Raw genomic sequence first — 18,665 nt, 5'->3', positions numbered from 1 at the left:
GACAGAGAACAGTTCTGGATTCCGTGTCTGTGGTCTGTGACCTGGCTTGGCCTTTGCAGATTCTCTTTGCATTTTTGCACCCAAAATGAAATGCAGTTTCAAAAGTTAGCAGAACGATTAGGCATCTGACCTTATACTGGAAGCATCAGTAGAAGCATTGCCATTGGTATCAGTGAAAGCAGAGAATACTCCTGTGGCTCCCGAGGGCTTACCTACACTAGGAAATTATTTGAAAATAACTAAATTCGAAGTAACTCCCAAAGTAACAAAATCAAAGTAGTGTGTCCCACCACGGTGGAGCTTTGAAATTAGTTTGAGGCAGGCTCCCTTAATGTGGAAGTGCTACCTCGACTTGAGGCCCCAGGAAGCACTGGGGAGTAATTACTTCAAATTACTCTGAAATAGCAGCAGCAGAGCATTACCATAATTATTAGGTAGGAATAGGAATAACTATTTCAAAATTAGTGTTATTCCTCGTGGAAAGCAGGCGTTATTATTTCGAAATAACCAGCCCGTTATTTTGAAATAATGGCTTGGTAGCATGGACGCGCCACATATTATTTTGAAATAACCCCCTATATTTCAAAATAACTCTCTAGTGTGGACCAGAGCCTTGACACTAACAAAAATATATAGGATCTAAGGATGTTAAGAAGTAGGTAATTCACTAATTGTGTAGTCGATAAAATTTTTATAAGCCTAGGCTTTTTGGATAGTCAACTACTTGACTACTCACCTATAGCCTTATTAGGATCATGAGCTTTTGTGGGTAAACACCAAACGCAGAGTTAAACAGCAGGCTATTGAAAATCCCACCCTACACATATATGCTACGTCTACACTGTCTCTTTTCTGTGGAAGAGACAACGTAAATGAAGTGCTCATTAGCAACTTCTCTTGCTTCATTTGTATATTTGCTTTTGATGCTTTTTGCGGAAGAGGTTTTTGCGTAAAAAAAAGCAATGTAGATGGGTCCATTTTGTGCAAAAAACCTTTTGCGCAAGAACCTGTAAACCTCATTTTCTGAGGAATAAGAGTTCCTGCGCAAAAGGGTTTTTTTGCACAGACAAACCTGTCTACACTGCTTTTCTTTTTCTGTGCAAAAAAACTCTTCCACAAAAAGCGTTGGAAGAGAATATGCAAATGAAGCACAAGAAGTTGCTAATGAGCACTTCATTTGCATTGCCACTTTTGCAAAAAGGAGACAGTGTAGACATAGTGTTAGTGTTTGCATTCCCAATTTGTTGCAGGCAGAAAGATGCAACTAGAGTTACTTGGGAGTATAAAACTGTATGTCATAAATGGTGGAGAGCTGAAGAACAGGCTGACCATTGAAAACAAGCTTTATACTTACTGGACCAGATCCTCAGCTGGAGAAGAACACAGCTACACCACTTTAGGCACTGCCTTGTTCTTTGTTTAGAACAGATGCTAAGTCTAGTGTAGCATAAACCACAAAAATACAGGCAGCTCTTCCTCAAACAGCATACAGTGTGAAAGAGACACACAGATCAGACAAGAAGCACTGAGAAAATCATAAGAGGGCACATATATGCTAGGAGATGGATCTTCAAGTGGTGTAAACAAACTGTCAATACAGCTGTGAACATTTATGCTAGCAGAAAGTCTGTGCCTAGAAACTCAATACTTGGCAGAAGTCAAGTATTAGGTGAGATTTGAAAGGGCTCTGAAACTGCGTTTTCAAGACAAATACAAAACCGTGGTTTTAAGAAATATATATGCATCCAATACAGGACCACACACACTAACATGCATTAATAGTACCTGTGTGGTATCAGTGTAGGTCAGAGTTAAGGTTGTTTGGGTGCCTTAATTCTGCATTTTCATACCTTCACATGTTTGGATTCCTTCTCAGATGAGCCTTGCATCTGACTTTCTTGGATGCATAATACATGTTTTTAAGATAACTACAATTCAATGTTTTCCACTCTAAACTTTCAGTCAACTTCATTTTAAGTTATTTTTTGCCTGGGAATTACTGTATTACAGTAGCACCCAGAAGCCAAACCTTTGATTTAGATACTATACAGGTACATAATATAACACCCTCTCTGATTCAGAGAGGTTTGCAAAGCCAAACAGACAACTGGCAAGAGAGGATAAGGATTGCTAACCGCAATTTATAAGTGGGAAACTGAGGCACAGAGAGTGTGATACATTTGCCAAATTGTGGGAAAGTGAGGGATTAACCCCAGAATGCCCAAATAGCAGTCCAGAGCCTACTCCACAAGTCGTATGCTTCCTCTCCATAATGTGCTAATGGAAAAAGAGCTAAAGAATTTGACTGCCTAGATATCTATAAGGAACAATCTAAACAATTATCTTGACTGTGTAACAAGCATTCTGGGCCTTAGTTTACCCACCTGCAAAATGGGAGCAAGCCAAAACTTGTAGGCCCAGCTCTTCAAAAATATTTAGGTGGCTATCGCCTGTTGATGTCACTAGGTAGGTGCCTAGATCCCTCTGTGAATCTGGGCACAGTCCCTTTAGAGACAAAACTACCATTGGAGCCCGTAGGTGCTTTCCCTGTGAGAAGATTGCATAAAGCCTCTATTACAAGTCAGCGATTTAGAGGGCAAATGTTCTACATGTGCAGTTTGACCTCCACAGTTGAGGATTTAAAACTTTAATTATAGGAATGAGAAGATGAGAACAGATTTTGAGTTAGCGACTTTTTCTGAATAGATATCCAGACTCCAGGGGGAATAGCGATTTGCAGGCTCACTGAGGGAGAAAAAGGATGTCCTTTCTCTCTATCCTAGGTGTGCGGCACAAGACGGCTCTTTGCTGTTCCATTAGAATAAATCACTGCTTAGTCCAGGCAAGACTTTGCATCAGAAAGTATACCAGCAAAAGCCAAGCAGGGGGTGGGGTGGGGGGTGATTCTTTGAGGCCAGATCCTGGAAAAAAAAAGTTTCCCTGCAAGGAGCTGTCCCTGAATTGACTTGCAGCTCAGTATGCAGAAGGCTATTAGGATAGGGTCATTAGATCGTATATTGCATGAGAACAGTATATACCTCCCCTGAGTTCTGGGCAGAGCTGACACGAACTATTCATGACAGACCTTCGGAGTGATCCAGTTCTCCTTGAAACTCATGGCCAAATACCTGCTGACCGCAGAGACTGCAAGGTAGTTGGTTATGTCCAGAAAGTGCTTTGGGATCTTCAGAGGTAAGGTGCTGTATATAGAAGAGTTTAATGTCATTATCCTTAATGGGATACGGTTCACCACTGTAATGAATAGACAAGAGCCACTCACCCACCCAAAATGATGATGGTTGCAGTTTAGCTAGTTTGCATTGTTCCTGCTTTCTGGATTATTGGCCACTGATCACCCACTGTATGCCAACACAGTGGGAGAATTTAGATCTAAGCGTACATAAAAACGGCCATACTAGGTCATACCAAAGTTCCATCTAGCCCAGTGTCCTGTCTTCCAACTTGCCATGTGCCCCAGAGAGAATGAACAGAATAGGGAATCATCAAGTGACCCTCCCCTGTTGCCCATTCCCAGCTTCTGATAAACAGAAATTAGGGACACCATTCCTACCCACTCTGGCTATTAGCTATGGTTGGACGTCTCCTCCATGAATTTATGTAACTTTTTTTTGAACCCTGTTAAAGTCCTGGCCTTCACAACATCCTCCAGCAAGGAGTTCCACAGGTTGAGTGCTTGCTGGATGAAGAAATACTTCCTTTTGTTGGTATTAAACCTGCTACCTGGATTATTGGCCATTGATCACCCACTCTGCTACACAGAAAGCTAAGGGTGCTGATCTAGGAATTATTAGTAATAACACTTCACCTCTCTGTGTTGTTGTCCATGTGCAGGTGCCAGTGGATATTGGAAGTAGTCATTTGGCTTCACAACACTCTGGTAGAGTGGTTCCATATTACCAGTCCCGTTTTATATCTGGAAGAATCTGTGGCAGAATATTAGAAAGTTGCCCAAAGTTACACAAGATCTGGCAAGAGGCATGGATTTAACCAAAGGCCGGAATCTGCACATTAACACAAGAACATCTTCCCCCTGTTATGATCTAGAGCAGGGATGGGCAATAATTTGTAACTTGAGGCCACTTCCAAAATTTTTGAAGTGGCCCCAGGCTGCACTGGAAGGGGCGGGGCCTCAGGAAGAAGGGGCGGAGCCAGGTCACTTTCCTGCTTCCCCACACACAGACCATGATTGGTCTGGTGGTGGGGGAGTGAGTGAAGTCTTTGCCCTCCTCCACCCTGAGGTTTCCCCTAGGTCCCCATGTCCTTGACAGTAGGAGGAGGCTTTGCACACTTCCCCTTCTGCCCCCAGGCCAATCAGAGCTTGGGGGCAGGAGCATAGGAAGTCTCTTTCCACCCTGCCAGGAGCACATGGCACTTCTAAGCACTGTGCACTCCTTGCAGGGTAGGCTCAGGCCGAAGGAAACTTTGTGCACTCCCGCCTGCCCCCCCAATCAGGATTTGGGGGTGGGGGAGTGTCAAGTACTCTGCGGGCCGCCAGACCAAGCTGCTTGTCAGGCCGAATCCAGCCTGCGGAGGCCCTTTTGCCCATTTCTGATCTAGAGCATTTGAGTCACACCATCTGGTCTGTACATGCATCCTTTGAACACTTTCATTTTTAGGAGAGGGGAGGTAGCATTTTCAAGGGATGGGCCTTTCTCCTAGAATTTCTCCCAGGAACCATCCATGGTGTGCACCTAGAAAAGGGCAACACAAAATTCTGGTTAAATGTCACCTACCGTTAGCACTGAAGTTTTTCCTCACTATTTGCCAAGCTCTGAAGAGGTGAGCCATGGAAATCAGCAGCAAGTTCATCCCATCAACAGCCTCAGCCTACATGACTTAAGTTGCCTTTTAGGGTGTGCTTAAACTACATGGCTCCATCAATGGAGCCATGTAGATTAGGCTAATCGGCAAAGGGAAATGAAGCCACGATTTAAATAGTTGCGGCTTCATTTACATTTAAATGGCTGCTGCGCTGAGCTGACAAACAGCTGATCAGCTGTTTGTCGGCTCAGCGCACTAGTCTGGACACTCCCGCGCCGACCTGAAAGCCCTTTATCGACCTCTCCGTTATGCCTCGTAGGATGAGGTTTACCGGGGAGGTCGATAAAGGGCTTTCATGTCGGCGCGGGAGCGTCCAGACTAGCGTGCTGAGCCGACAAACAGCTGATCAGCTGTTTGTCGGCTCAGCGCAGCAGCCATTTAAATTTAAATGAAGCCACGATTATTTAAATCACGGCTTCATTTCCCTTTGCCAAACAAACAAATCTACATGGCTCCATTGATGGAGCCATGTAGTTTAGACATACCCCTAGTGAAGGTAACAGATGGCTTTTTAACCCTGCTTCCCTCCTCATGGATGACTAGCTTCTGGTAGTAGGAAGGTATAAGGTGAGCTGTTTGTTGATAGTTCTGGTGATTTACATAGACCTAAATAGGCAGACTAGTTGGGAACAGTAAGTTATAGCTCCCACCCTCACCAGAGCTCAACAGAGTTTAAATCATAGCTTTATTTTCTATGGACCCATCCACAATTACATTGGGGAGGACAGAAATCTTGTGATGGGATTTAAAATATCATGCTTCAGGGGTTTAGATTAGCCTCCTAGCAAAGTTCAGTAGGAAATTTATTTTAAAGGCAGTTTATTTCAGAGCGGCACTCTGCCTCGGATGTATGTCACTCCAGCCATTTGCAGAGATAGGTATCATGCTAGGTGGACCATGTGGCTAATCTGGCATGGCACTTTGTCCTGATGTGATTTCTATCCACAAGTTTCAAATGCCAGTTGTTTGGATCTGGATAAGAACTTAGACTTTTGGATGCTCACCTGAAATGAAATGCCAGACTTATTTGGATTTGTCCATTGTTACAGATGGAAAAAATCCCATGTAGGATTAGGACCTGCCCACTCTGAGAATGAAACATTCCTAGCTTTGGCGGTTTAAAAACATCACCTCCAGTGAATGGGACTGAATTTCCTCTCGCATCAGATTTATACTGGTGAAATCCGACCATCTTCACTGTGTTGGAGCTAGCATGGGCGTGAAGAGACTCAGGGTATAGCTAGACTGCGAGGATCTATCGGAAAAAGATATGCAAAATGCACTCCCCATTTTGTGTATCTTTTTCTGATACTTTTGTTGGACGAGGCTTTTCCGAAATTGGCCCATCTAGACTAAGCAAAGTTTTGGAAAAAAGCCCTATTTCGAAAGCCCCCCTTCTTCCTCGTGAAACAAGGAATACAAGGGCTTCCAAAAGAGCGTGTTTGCTCTTCTGCAAAAAAAAGTGGAAGAGGAAACGCATTCCCTGGATGCAACAGAGTTTTTTCAGGATACCTCCAGTATTCCAACCCCCCCCCCCCGCCCCCTCAGTCTAGCCATATCCACAGACTCAGTATCGTTATGCTGAAAGCAAAAGGTGAAAATAATTCGACTTGTTGTTTGAAGCTGGAGCAGGAACAGTGCTACTCACTCAAATTAGTTATACAAATTGTGCCATTTCCTCTTGCCACTGCAATCAGAGAGAGTTTTCCAGATATTTAAAAAATATATTTTTTTCTTTCCCAAAGGAGTAAGCCAGTTCTAGCTTGTTTGCTTATAAGGTGATCACACCCTAACTCACAAGGTGTTAGATTATGACTGGGTCTAAAGTGGCCACACAGGGGCTAAGGCCTTTCAGTCCTGTATGTGGCTACCCTGTACCTGCCTGGATCACAGATCCTGAACAGGAGGCACATAGGTGTGTCTGATATGCTCTCCACGATCAAGTAGGGGGAGGAGTCAACAGGAAAACATTCATTCACATTACATGCCTGATAAGGGACTCTAGCACAGTCAATATTGCCCATGCTTGCAACTGTATCTCTACCCTAGCAATGTTTGGCGGTGGGGGGGTGACCTATTACCTGTCTCATGAATATGCAATGAAAGGTGCCAGTGTAACACCAACAGGTAGAACCGAACCTATGAGCCTCTGCTTCATGAGCTAAAAGCCAGCTGCTTATTAGCTGAGGCTGTAGAGCAAACTCATTCTGTCTCTCCATAAGGGTCTAAGTGCCACTACATGGGACTGTGAACCACACCCAGGGAGTGTGTGGATTACACCAGCTCACCAATATTCTTTTATTCCAAATGGCTTCCATCTCCTCTTGTCCTACTGTCAATGAGGCTGAAGGAACCAGCAAGTTCCCTACAGTCTATCTGCAGGTGGAAGTGAGGCTGCCCTTAATGAATGTGTAGAGAGAGCGTGGAGTGGAGAAGTGAGGAAATGGTGCTGAGGCTACGTACGCAGAACAGACACCTTGGAGCAGCAAGCTGAGGAAGTGTGTTGCTGGGTCCTCGCAAGAGAAGTCCAGGCACAGTGGGAGGTAGAAAGTGTCCTTACTGGATAAAGATGGAAGTTTCCATGGATCAGGGATGGGAAAGGTAAGTAAAGTCTCCATCTGGGCAGCCAGGGAGAAGCATGCATTAAAGCTTGATTTTTCAACCTGAAATTAATCACACATGGGGACACTGGCAGAAGAAGTGAAAAGAACTTAAAAAAAAAGTCAGCTGACAAACTAAAGCACATAACTTGATTTAAAAATACCTCTCATGATTTTGGGGTACCTGACTCATGACTTTTGATCTCTTGAGGTTTGTAGTCCAGCCCAGTACTCCATCCCAGGACAAGGACAGAGCACAAGAAGATCCGTGACTCCAAGGAATAGCTCTGAAACACAAAGCTCCTTGGTACCACTCCTGGATCGGTGTAAATTGTGATCCCTCCTTTGCCAAAAAGCACAATCTAGGCAGAAGAGTACTTACTCATGGACAAATCTTATTGGAATCAGTGGAACTACTCACATGAGTAAAATTTAGCTGGATCAGGTCTAAGATTAGTTGGCATTGACAGAACTGTAGCTTTAACAAGGCTGATTTTAGATGAAGGCACATTTTTTTTCAGTGCTCATAACAGCAGCAAGATTCTTATTATACATTTTAAAGCAATAATTTCTGCAGGCTTAACCTCGTGGATTTTCTAATACAATAAAATTAAATTTAAAAAACCCTGAATGCAGTAGATATAACCCCTTCATGTGCAATTAGCAAATTTTAAATAGAAACTTTAATATTAACATTATTCTTTATGCCTCAATGAGTGGAATATTATTTAAATTGATATGACATAAGAGGATATAAATAATTCCTAAGTGTAGATCTAAACTAGAATTTCATCCCATATTGAAATGGCTAAACATTATAAATTCCCTATTTCCCAATATATCATTCATTACAAGGCTGATGGCATTTTTTTTGCCAAGAGATTAAATTAGCATTAGAGTGCTGATAAACACTATAAATAAATAGAAAGATTGCTATTCTGAAAATCCAGTGTAACAGAAAATAAATGACACTATGCTACACAAGATTTCTTCTTCTGTCTATCAGAAGAGAAAGTGTCAGAAGCAGATGTGTGGACTAGGCACAAGTAATCCTCCACACCTTCTGTTGCAATCTAAAATGAAATATATTAAAACCAGGGAGTGTAATTTCATTATCTACAATTCTACCTTTCAAATGAAGATTCATAAAAAGGTTGAATTGTAATTACCACTATACGATTAACTAACCAAAAAGAGCTAGAAGGCTTTCAATAGTGGCACATGAAAGTTTTAGAAAAAGAGGAGATTAGGGGTGAGGAGGGGTTGATACTGATCTATAAAATTATGCCTGGTGTGGAGAAAGTGCATAAGGAAAAATTATTTACTTGTTCTCATAACATAAAAACTAAGGTTCACCAAATGAAACTCAGGTAGCAGGTTTAACACACAAAAAAGGAAATGTTTCTTCACGCAGTGCAGAGTCAACCTTTGGAACTCCTTGCCAGAGGATGTTGCAAAGTCCAGGACCTTAACAGGGTTCAACAAAGAACTAAATAAATTAATGGAAGTTAGATCTATCGACGGCTATTAGCCAGGATGGGTAGGGATGGTGTCCCTAGTCTCTGTTTGTCAGACTCTGGAAATGAGTGACAGAGGAGTGATCTCTTTATAATTACCTGTTCTGTTCATTCCCTCTGGGGGCACCTAACATTGGCCACTGTTGAAAGACAGGATACTGAGCTAGATAGACCTTTGGTCTTACCCAGTAGGGCTATTCTTATATTCTTATTAAGATCAGGTAGCTCATACTTACCTGTATCAACAGGTGTGTTGTAAGCAAAACTCGTGAAGTCATTCTGCCGCTCTACTCTGCACTAGTTAGGCCTCAGCTGGAGTACTGTGTCCAGTTCTGGGCGCCACATTTCAAGAAAGATGTGGAGAAATTGGAAAGGGTACAGAGAAGAGCGACAAGAATGATTAAAGGTTTAGAGAACATGACCTATGAAGCCAGGCTTCATGAACTGGGCTTGTTTAGTTTGGAAAAAAGAAGATTAAGGGGGGACATGATAGCGGTTTTCAAATATCTAAAAGGGTGTCACAAGGAGGAAGGAGAAAATTTGTTCCTCTTGGTTTCTGAGGATAGGACAAGAAGCAACAGGCTTAAAGTGCAGCAAGGGAGGTTTAGATTGGACATTAGGAAAAAATTCCTAACTGTCAGGGTGGTCAAATATTGGAATAAATTGCCAAGGGAGGTGGTGGAATCTCCCTCTCTGGAGATATTTAAGAACAGGTTAGATAGACATCTGTCAGGGATGGTGTAGATGGAGCTTGGTCCTGCCTTGAGGGCGGGGGGCTGGACTCGATGACCTCTTGAGGTCCCTTCCAGTCCTATGATTCTATGATTCTATGATTACTTCAGGTAAGGCATAGCGGCAAATATTTAACCACTCGATCCCTGACGCATCGCCATTACAGGTTAATGAGATCCTTGCAAGGCAGCCCCCAAGTGTGTAGAATTATTTCATTCTGAATTAAACAATTGGATCATATCAGACCTGCCAGATCTCCCCATCCATCCCCCTACCAATACAGGTCTGTTCTGTATAGACCATTCCCTGGTGCAGCCTCTAACACTGGATGGAGCTGAGGCAAAAAAAATTAACCTGTAATGCCCACAGACAATCGTTATAATACCAAATGAAGGAGAAAATGCTGAGACATTAGTCAATCAACTCCCCATCCTGAAGCACAGATTTGATTAACTGTTGCATACGTAAGTACAAGGGATGCTCAGAAAATTGTCATTTTTTAAAAATTCAATTGAATGGCCAGATTTTTAGTCCAAGCCCTTCACTTTTGTGAGGGAAGGTATGCAGATTTCTGGGTGTGTCTAGACTACACCTCTGTTGACAGAGAGATGTAGATCAGGCACATCAAAATTGCTACTGAAGCAGGGATTTAAATATCATGTTTTGAGGAATACAGGATCTGTCTAAAAAGGGTTTATTTTTGACAGATCCGCGTCTAGACTGCCGTTTTTTTTTTTAAAAAACCCTCCATTTCGGAAAAAAAAGTGGCGGCCATGTTTATGCTAATGAGACACGGGATATTTAAATCCCTGCTTCATTAGCAATTTCGATGCACTTGATTTGCATCCCTCTGTCCACAGAGGGATGCAGTCTAGATGTAGCCTCTGAGGGATATCAACTACTGTCTGAAGGCATAAAAATACACCCACAATTAACTAAGCCCTCACAAAGCTTAACTCAAAGCCTCCCATCATGGCTCCTGACAGGGGTTGGGAGGCAAAGGTGGCAGTGCCTTAGGACCTACCAATTTAAAAGGGTCCAGAGGCTGGTCTGCCAACACTGCTACCATGGCAGCAGCAGTGGCTGGAGCTCCAGACCTTTTAAGCTGCTGTCAGAGCCCTGGACGGGACTAGGGGAAGTCAGTCCTAGCTCCTCCCCTTCTGCCTGAGTCCCCTCCTCTTCTAAGGGGCCTGGAGTAAAGCCACTCTTCTCCCCACACACACATATTGCCCAGCCTGGTGAAGTCTGTCACCAGCCCTACCTCCTGTTGGCTTCCGGGGGCACTGGATCGGGCCCTTATAATGAGCCCCCAAATTAAGGAATCGGCGGGGAACAGGGCCCTATTGTGCTAGCCTCTTTAAGAAGTCGTTTCTGTCTTGCAGCATGGACAGTCTAAAACCGGACAACAGGAGCCTAACGGCCCTCGTTTGATAGATAGAGATTGGAGACACGGAGATCCCCCGGGATGTTTGTGGCACATTTAGAAATGGAACCCTGGTCGTTTGTGTGCTGCTCCAGGGTGTGTCTAAACTACATGGCTCCATCGATGGAGCCATGTAGATTAGGCTGATCGGCAAAGGGAAATGAAGCCACGATTTAAATAATCGCGGCTTCATTTAAATTTAAATGGCTGCCACGCTGAGCTGACAAACAGCAGATCAGCTGTTTGTAGGCTCAGCATGCTAGTCTGGATGCTCCTGCGCCGACCTGAAAGCCCTTTATTGACCTCCCCGTTATGCCTGGTAAGATGAGGTTTACCGGGGAGGTCGATAAAGGGCTTTCATGTCAGCAGAAGAGCGTCCAGACTGCCCCTTTCTGCCGACAAACAGCTGATCAGCAGAGTGGGGCAGCCATTTAAATGTAAATGAAGCCGTGATTATTTAAATCGCGGCTTCATTTCCCTTTGCCGAACAAACAAATCTACATGGCTCCATCGATGGAGCCATGTAGTTTAGACGTACCCTGAGAGGCTCAGAGAGAGAGAAACATGATCAATCACACTCACTCACATGCTACTCCTGCTACCTGTTGGCTACCTCTACTGCACGTGTACTGTTGTAGATACTTCCATGCTGGGCAGACTAGAAATACATAAAGGGAGGAGACTGGAAGCTGCTTAGAGTACACAGAAACCTCTTATGCATTTGAAAAGCAGCAGGCATGGCTAGATTTCGAATTTTAGCTGTGCTGGAATGCTATTCTGTGAGGAAGAAAGGTGAATGTACATTAGGCGGAAGAAAGAAACAATAGTGGGTTTCACAGAAAAAATCATCAACAACTAAATGTTTTCCAACAGGGGTGGGGAACCTAAAGTGTAGGGGCCGGATGTGGACCCCAGCTTGCCTGGATCCAGCCCACAAGTCTTAGGCCTGCCCCCAGCATTGGGGAACCTGCTCTGGTGTTCCCGCCCCTCTGCCCATGGGGATGGATCACACAGAATCTACTAGCCTGGGCTCCCCAAGGCTCTGGGGGTATGTCTACACTACCACCCTAGTTTGAACTAGGGTGGTAGTGTAGACATACCCTGGTGTATGAGGAGAATGTGGGGGACATCTTTCTCCTCAGTCAGGGCCACAGCAGCGAGGGCTTGTTTGTGTGTATGTTTGTTTGGGGTTGCTTAGCTTTTTGCTTGTTTATGGCCCCCAATTGATTGTTCTGTGGCTCAGCGGCTCCCCCAATCCAAAAAAGGTTCCCCCTCCCTGTTTTACAGAAATGTATTGGTTTTGACAAAGATTTCCTCAGGTCCAGGAAACAATTTCTGGCCAGAGAAAATGGCACCAGAATAACCAGTCACCTGGCTGTAAGGACACGGGTATTTTGTAGGAGAAATCTACTCTCGAGTCACTGGTTTGAACCAGGCCCATCAAGCATTTACCCCTGGCTCTTCTACACCCCAGCACCCCAATTCCGGGCTGTTGGTTTTTTGGGGTCTCTCGTTCAGAAGGTACCATTTCCATTGGGCACTACAAGCAAACCAAGTGCCAACATGTGTCATGAAATGGAATTTTTTCCCCTGGCCTGCCCTACTTTACATTGCTGTGTCGTTATCCTGGGCCAGCAAACAGCATGGCCGCCTCACTGCTACTGTAGATTGGGCAGGGCAACAACCACCTTCAGGGAATAGCCTAGGAATTTGGGATCTGCCATTCTCCCTTTCCTCTGCCTCCGTCCCCTCATCCTGGGGTGGTAGGATGACGGCTTATGCAAGTTCAATATTATCCCCATTAAGAAAAGCAAAACTTAAGAGGTTGCTTATCGTACAGGTGATTTTCATAGTCTTAAGGGGGGTTAATTCCTGCCCCAATAATGCTGCATTAATAATAAGGACTGCTCATTGAATTAACATTGATATCTGACTACTTACTCCCAGTTTTCTTCAGCTCTCCTTGACACTTGTCCTTATTATGCAACAAACACAGCTGTGCACTCAAGGCACTAGAAAGAAAACCCGTAAGTGCATGTTTCTCTTTTCCTCATGAACATCGCGTTAATGTCTTTGCTGCCAGGAAAAGATGGGATCTTCGCTTCTCCTAGATGCTAGGAATAATGCTCCAAGATCCTTGAGAACACGTCTGTACCAAGGCAGCACTCACCTCTTGCCAGAGCCCCCATCCGGCAGAGTGCATGTGCCTTGCGCGCCGAAGCCTTCCGGGCACACATTTAACAAGGGCCCATGTTGTACCATCTTATCTAGTGTCTCTCATTCTGTTTCCCCACTCGGAGAGAGTGGTGCTTCCAGGGCTTCCCCTCCAGGAGACAGCTTCCTCAGCCATTGTCTACACTGCTTCAGCTCCACCATACACTAACTCCTGGTCTGCTTCATAGTGCCTTTTGTAGGCCTCCCTGGTCCTTGATTGGCTGTTTCCTCCAGAGCTGCTCTAGCTTCCTGGAGGACTTATCTATGGCTCTTTGCTAGGGCAGAGCTTGGCAGGACGCTTCCATCACAATGTACCCCATGGGGTAGCCCATGTCGGAAGTTCCTGCTCATTATCCACAACATGCGAGTATTACAGTACTACTGGGAGTCAATGGATTGATACACTGTTAAAGAAGTGGTAAGGAGAAGAATGGTTGGCTCCTCTCCTGATTGAAAGAAACCCATAAGCACTCCTGCAGGGTGCATGCTTTGCTGTGAAAATTAGGACCCACAAACTGAATGAAGCCCCCCAGAATTTACTCCTCAAAATGATCTCCCTAGGTGGTCATATGATTTTAACAAACATTTACTTTTGGAATATACGACTTTGACATATATACTGAGGATTGTTGTGGAATAAACATCTGTGTTACTCTGTTGTTATTATTTCTATCAGAGGGTTGTGCAATTTGTTGCTTCTGTAAACAGAGCATATTTCATACGCCAGGGCTTCTTGCTTCTCTCCATTCCCCACACAGGCTCTCTGTGTGCCACCTTCCCACCACATTCTATTTCCGGGGTACATTGCCCTTCTTTCCCATGCCAGTGCTGGCACAGTGTAACCCAGCAGGCCAGTTGTAGCGTGGTAAACCTCACCTAGGTCTCCCAGACCCCAGTCAAGTGTTCTATCCACTATGCAACACTGCCTTTCAAAGCCTTTAGAATTTCAGTGTTCAGAATTGTAAAGTTCTAACCTTCATGATTATGGAGAGAAACCAGAAAATGTGACCCATGGGCTCAAACCCCAGAAGGTAAGTAATAGAAAGATTTCATATTAATTTTAAAATGCTTATGACTCAGAGGATGAGGAGGCTGACTCATGGTGTTTGTCCAGTGTTGGCCACACTTTATATATCCTGTAGCTCATCAACAGCAAAATTATGAATTTTACAAATTGAACATGCAGTTTAAATTTCGCTTTCAGTCAATATTGGGGCAAAATATTACTTTTGGTGAGTGCTTGCTCTGCTAAGTGCCTAGTGATTGAAGTGTTTGTGGAAAGTGATATTGAAAGGGCTGTGAAGCAGGTTAGTTGAGAATTTGCTTTCTAATTCAAATAAATATTTGGAGATATTTCCCCTTCTACTCAAACATCTCTTGTGGGGAAGCATTTTTTGTCTCCGAAAGGTGCAATACAAAACCCAGCAGAGTTTCCTGATTCTTTTTCTTTTCAGACTTTCATACAATAGAAAAAAAGCCCAAATACATAATAAACAAAAACTGATTTATTTATAATTAGAAATGTTGGGATAGCAGATGGCACAGACTAGATCTTCTCAAAAGAGGATCTGGAGTGCAAACCCAACTCTGCAAGAACAAACATTGGAATACTATTAAAATGTCAATTAGCTTAATTTAGGCTCTAATCTGTAAAGAAAAAAAATACATATAAATAGATATTAGCACCTATATGATTAAGTGTATTTTCAAATTCAAAATGCTAATAAATGCACAACTTTTGAACTAATAAATAAGAAAAATACAGCCAGAAAAGAGAAAAAAAAAACCTATGCCAAAGGAAGAAAAAAATCTAACTGAACCTGATGCAGTCCTGTGTATTTACATTTTTCAGAGAGAGGACGAGCCTTCTCTTAATACTTGACTTTTTTAGGTCCTTACACTGTGTGACGCTAGTAGATCAAGTGTCAAGACATGCCAAGACATTAGGCCCTACTGAACACTGTCAAATGCATAGCTGGAAACCAGTTGGACTCAAGTGTGTGTTAGCATTGCTAAAGCAGATGTAACATGGATGAGAATGTGTTTAGACGTTGCAAAATGCTTGTGGGTTGTTGCACGCACGAATCGCCTGGATAATATCAGTAGCCTGTGTTATAAGTAATATTTAAGTATTTGCTCTGTAACTATATAAGTGTCTGCTATGCAACAGGAAACCCCCCACAGTCAGAAGAAAAGCATTACCAAGTGAAAAATACCAGATCATTACAAGCTGTGTCATCGTCTGCCTGACAAAAGGCCTACAGACATCAGACAAGCCATTATGAAACCTCGGCGGGCAAAAAGACTGTTGATGGTTTTCCATGCCCCCATGAAAAGGAGATGGGCACAAATGTTCATTCCATCAGAGCTGGAATTCTGAGAGAGGGGAATAAAAGTCCCTGTCAAGTAGAAATTGTACCCATATGTTGCTTGAGGGACAAAGATTTTTAAGCGTAAGCTAGGGGTCCCAGGCGATTAGCTCATCTCAGCTCGAGAGGACTCTATACAGATCTTGCACATCACAGCAGCATCTATTAAGTTTCTTAAACTTAAAATTGTAATGCATTTGTGCATGTACATTTACCTGCTTTAACTTGGAAATACCTTGTTGATTTCTTTTGCATAATTAATAAATCTGTACTTTGCTGATTATAGGACTGGCATCAAGCACTGTCTTTAATTTGAGGTAAGTGTCTGGTCCTGCATATTATGCTTTCTGGTGTAAGGGACCATCTTTCATACAAGGTGGGCTTGCCTGTTTGGCCAGAGAGAGATGGGGATTGTTTGTGACTCCATGTGAAGACAATTTTACTGCTTGACGGGTTTACACTTGTTCCGGGGGTGGCGAAATCTAATTATAGAACACACAACCATTTGGGGGCTTGTGCTCTGTTCCTGGACAGCCTGCCCTGATGTTGGCATACACATCAGTGCACTGCACTAGGCAGCCTGATGTACACCTCTAAGGCTGTGTCTAGACTGGCAAGTTTTTCCGCAAAATCATCTGCTTTGGCAGAAAAACTTGCCAGCTGTCTACACTGGCCACTTGAATTTCCGCAAAAGCACTGACGATCTCATGTAAGATTGTCAGTGCTTCTGTGGAAATACTATGCTGCTCCTGTTCGGGCAAAAGTCTTTTTCCGAAAGACTTTTGCGCAAAAGGGCCAGTGTAGACAGCAGAGATTTCTTTTTGCGGAAAAGTGCGTCTAGATTGGCCACGGATGCTTTTCCGCAAAAAGTGCTTTTGCGGAAAAGCGTCCTGCCAATCTAGACGCGATTTTCCAAAAATGCTTTTAACGGAAAACTTTTCCGTTAAAAGCATTTCCGGAAAATCATGCCAGTGTAGACGTAGCCCAAGGGTATGTCTACACGAGAGCTGCGGCTGTAATTTCCACACTCGCTCAGATCAAGTTAGCACCCTAAAAATAGGATAGAAGTGTAGCTGCAGCATTGCAAGATGGTAGCAGCCCAAGTGCATGCCCAGGGCTTCAAAGGGGATTGGACTCAGTCAGCTAGCCCTTCCCACCCCTGCTGCTGCACCGCTATTTTTAGCATGCTGTCTGGATCTCGGTGAGCAAGTCTCCTCGAGCTGGAAATTCCACCTCCGCCTCCGGTAGAGATGTTCCTCTAGAAGCACAGCATGGAATCTCAGCCCAGGTGTTTCACACAAAGCTGGAAGGAGTCCTGCAGCTAGAGCCGGGGCAAAGCTGCATGAGGACATAGCGTCTTTCCAAATCTCATTTTTTTGTTGGATTATTAACCCTTGTCCTTGGAACCCTGGATGTTCCTGTTCTGCCTAAAAAATGTCTAGCCGCCTTCTACACTCCAATGCCTCCTCATTCCTTCCCTTGCTGAAGGAAAACAGTAAATTACTGCATCCTCTTTGCATGGAGAATTGTACTCCTTGGGGTACAAGGACAACTGTGCTGAGGGAAACAGGATCAGAGCCGGAGATCCTCCCTAGCATCACCTCTATCTTCCCTGCTGTTTCCCCACTTACTCACATGGAGGGTGTTGACTTTACGGCTCCTTGCTTTGCTGCAGGATGAATGGCAATCAGGCCTTGCCAAGGAAGGGCTGTGGCAATCTAATGAGCCGTGAAGACTGCTCTTTCTGAGAAATGCATATTGTTTAGCATCCCTGAAGGGCCGGACAGGACAATCCAACGGTGCTTCAGACTGAAGAGAGAATTTCACATACTACCCAGGATTCACATGTCTGCATCATCCAAAAGGATTCCCAATTGTTCCAACTCCCAGAAAGGTGAAATACCACAACAACTAGAGCAGGCTGGGAATTGATTAACAAAATGGCTTTCTTTTCTTTTCTTTTCTTTTCTTTTCTTTTCTTTTCTTTTCTTTTCTTTTCTTTTCTTTTCTTTTCTTTTCTTTTCTTTTCTTTTCTTTTCTTTTCTTTTGCTGCAAAATGTTGTTTGGGTCAAAACTTTTTTTTTCTGATGTCCACGATGGAATTTTGGGTCAAAATGAAAGAGAAAGGCTCTCCAGAATAGCCAAGAGTCTCATGATTCAAGCACTCACCTGAGATGTGGGAGACCCATCCTCAGATAGGGTATGTCTACACTACCCCGCTAGTTCGAACTAGCGGGGTAATGTAGGCATACCGCACTTGCAAATGAAGCCCGGGATTTGAATTTCCCGGGCTTCATTTGCATAAACTGGGCACCGCCATTTTTAAATCCCTGCTCGTTCGAACCCCGTGCCGCGCGGCTACACGCGGCACGAACTAAGTAGTTCGGAATAGGCTTCCTAGTCCGAACTACCGTTACACCTCGTGGAATGAGGAGTAACGGTAGTTCGGACTAGGAAGCCTAGTCCGAACTACCTAGTTCATGCCGCGTGTAGCCGCGCGGCACAGGGTTCGAACGCGCAGGGATTTAAAAATGGCGGTGCCCAGTTTATGCAAATGAAGCCCGGGAAATTCAAATCCCGGGCTTCATTTGCAAGTGCGGTATGCCTACATTACCCCGCTAGTTCGAACTAGCGGGGTAGTGTAGACATACCCATAGTGATACAGAGTAAGGCCTTGAACCTGAGTTTTCCATATCCCTGGTAAGTACCAGACCCACTGGGGTATTGTCTAGTTCGGGGTGGTGTGCTTTCTCACTATTTTTTTTTCCATGGAAAATGTTGAGAGGTCTCTGTTTCATCCCAAATTGGAACAGGAAAAATATTTCAAATCTCAAATAATGTTTCAGGAATAGGAAAATGTTTCCCCGCACAGTGTTATATAATAGTATGCCACAGAACTATGTAGTAGCATAGGACAAGAACTGTTATGTGCATTTGAATCTCGAGGGGGAATTTCTGAGGGAGACAG

Source organism: Pelodiscus sinensis, chromosome 6 (genome assembly GCF_052426305.1).
Source record: "Pelodiscus sinensis isolate ZL-2025 chromosome 6, ASM5242630v1, whole genome shotgun sequence".
Classification (NCBI taxonomy): Eukaryota; Metazoa; Chordata; order Testudines; family Trionychidae; genus Pelodiscus; species Pelodiscus sinensis.
This window is presented reverse-complemented; position numbering follows the sequence as displayed.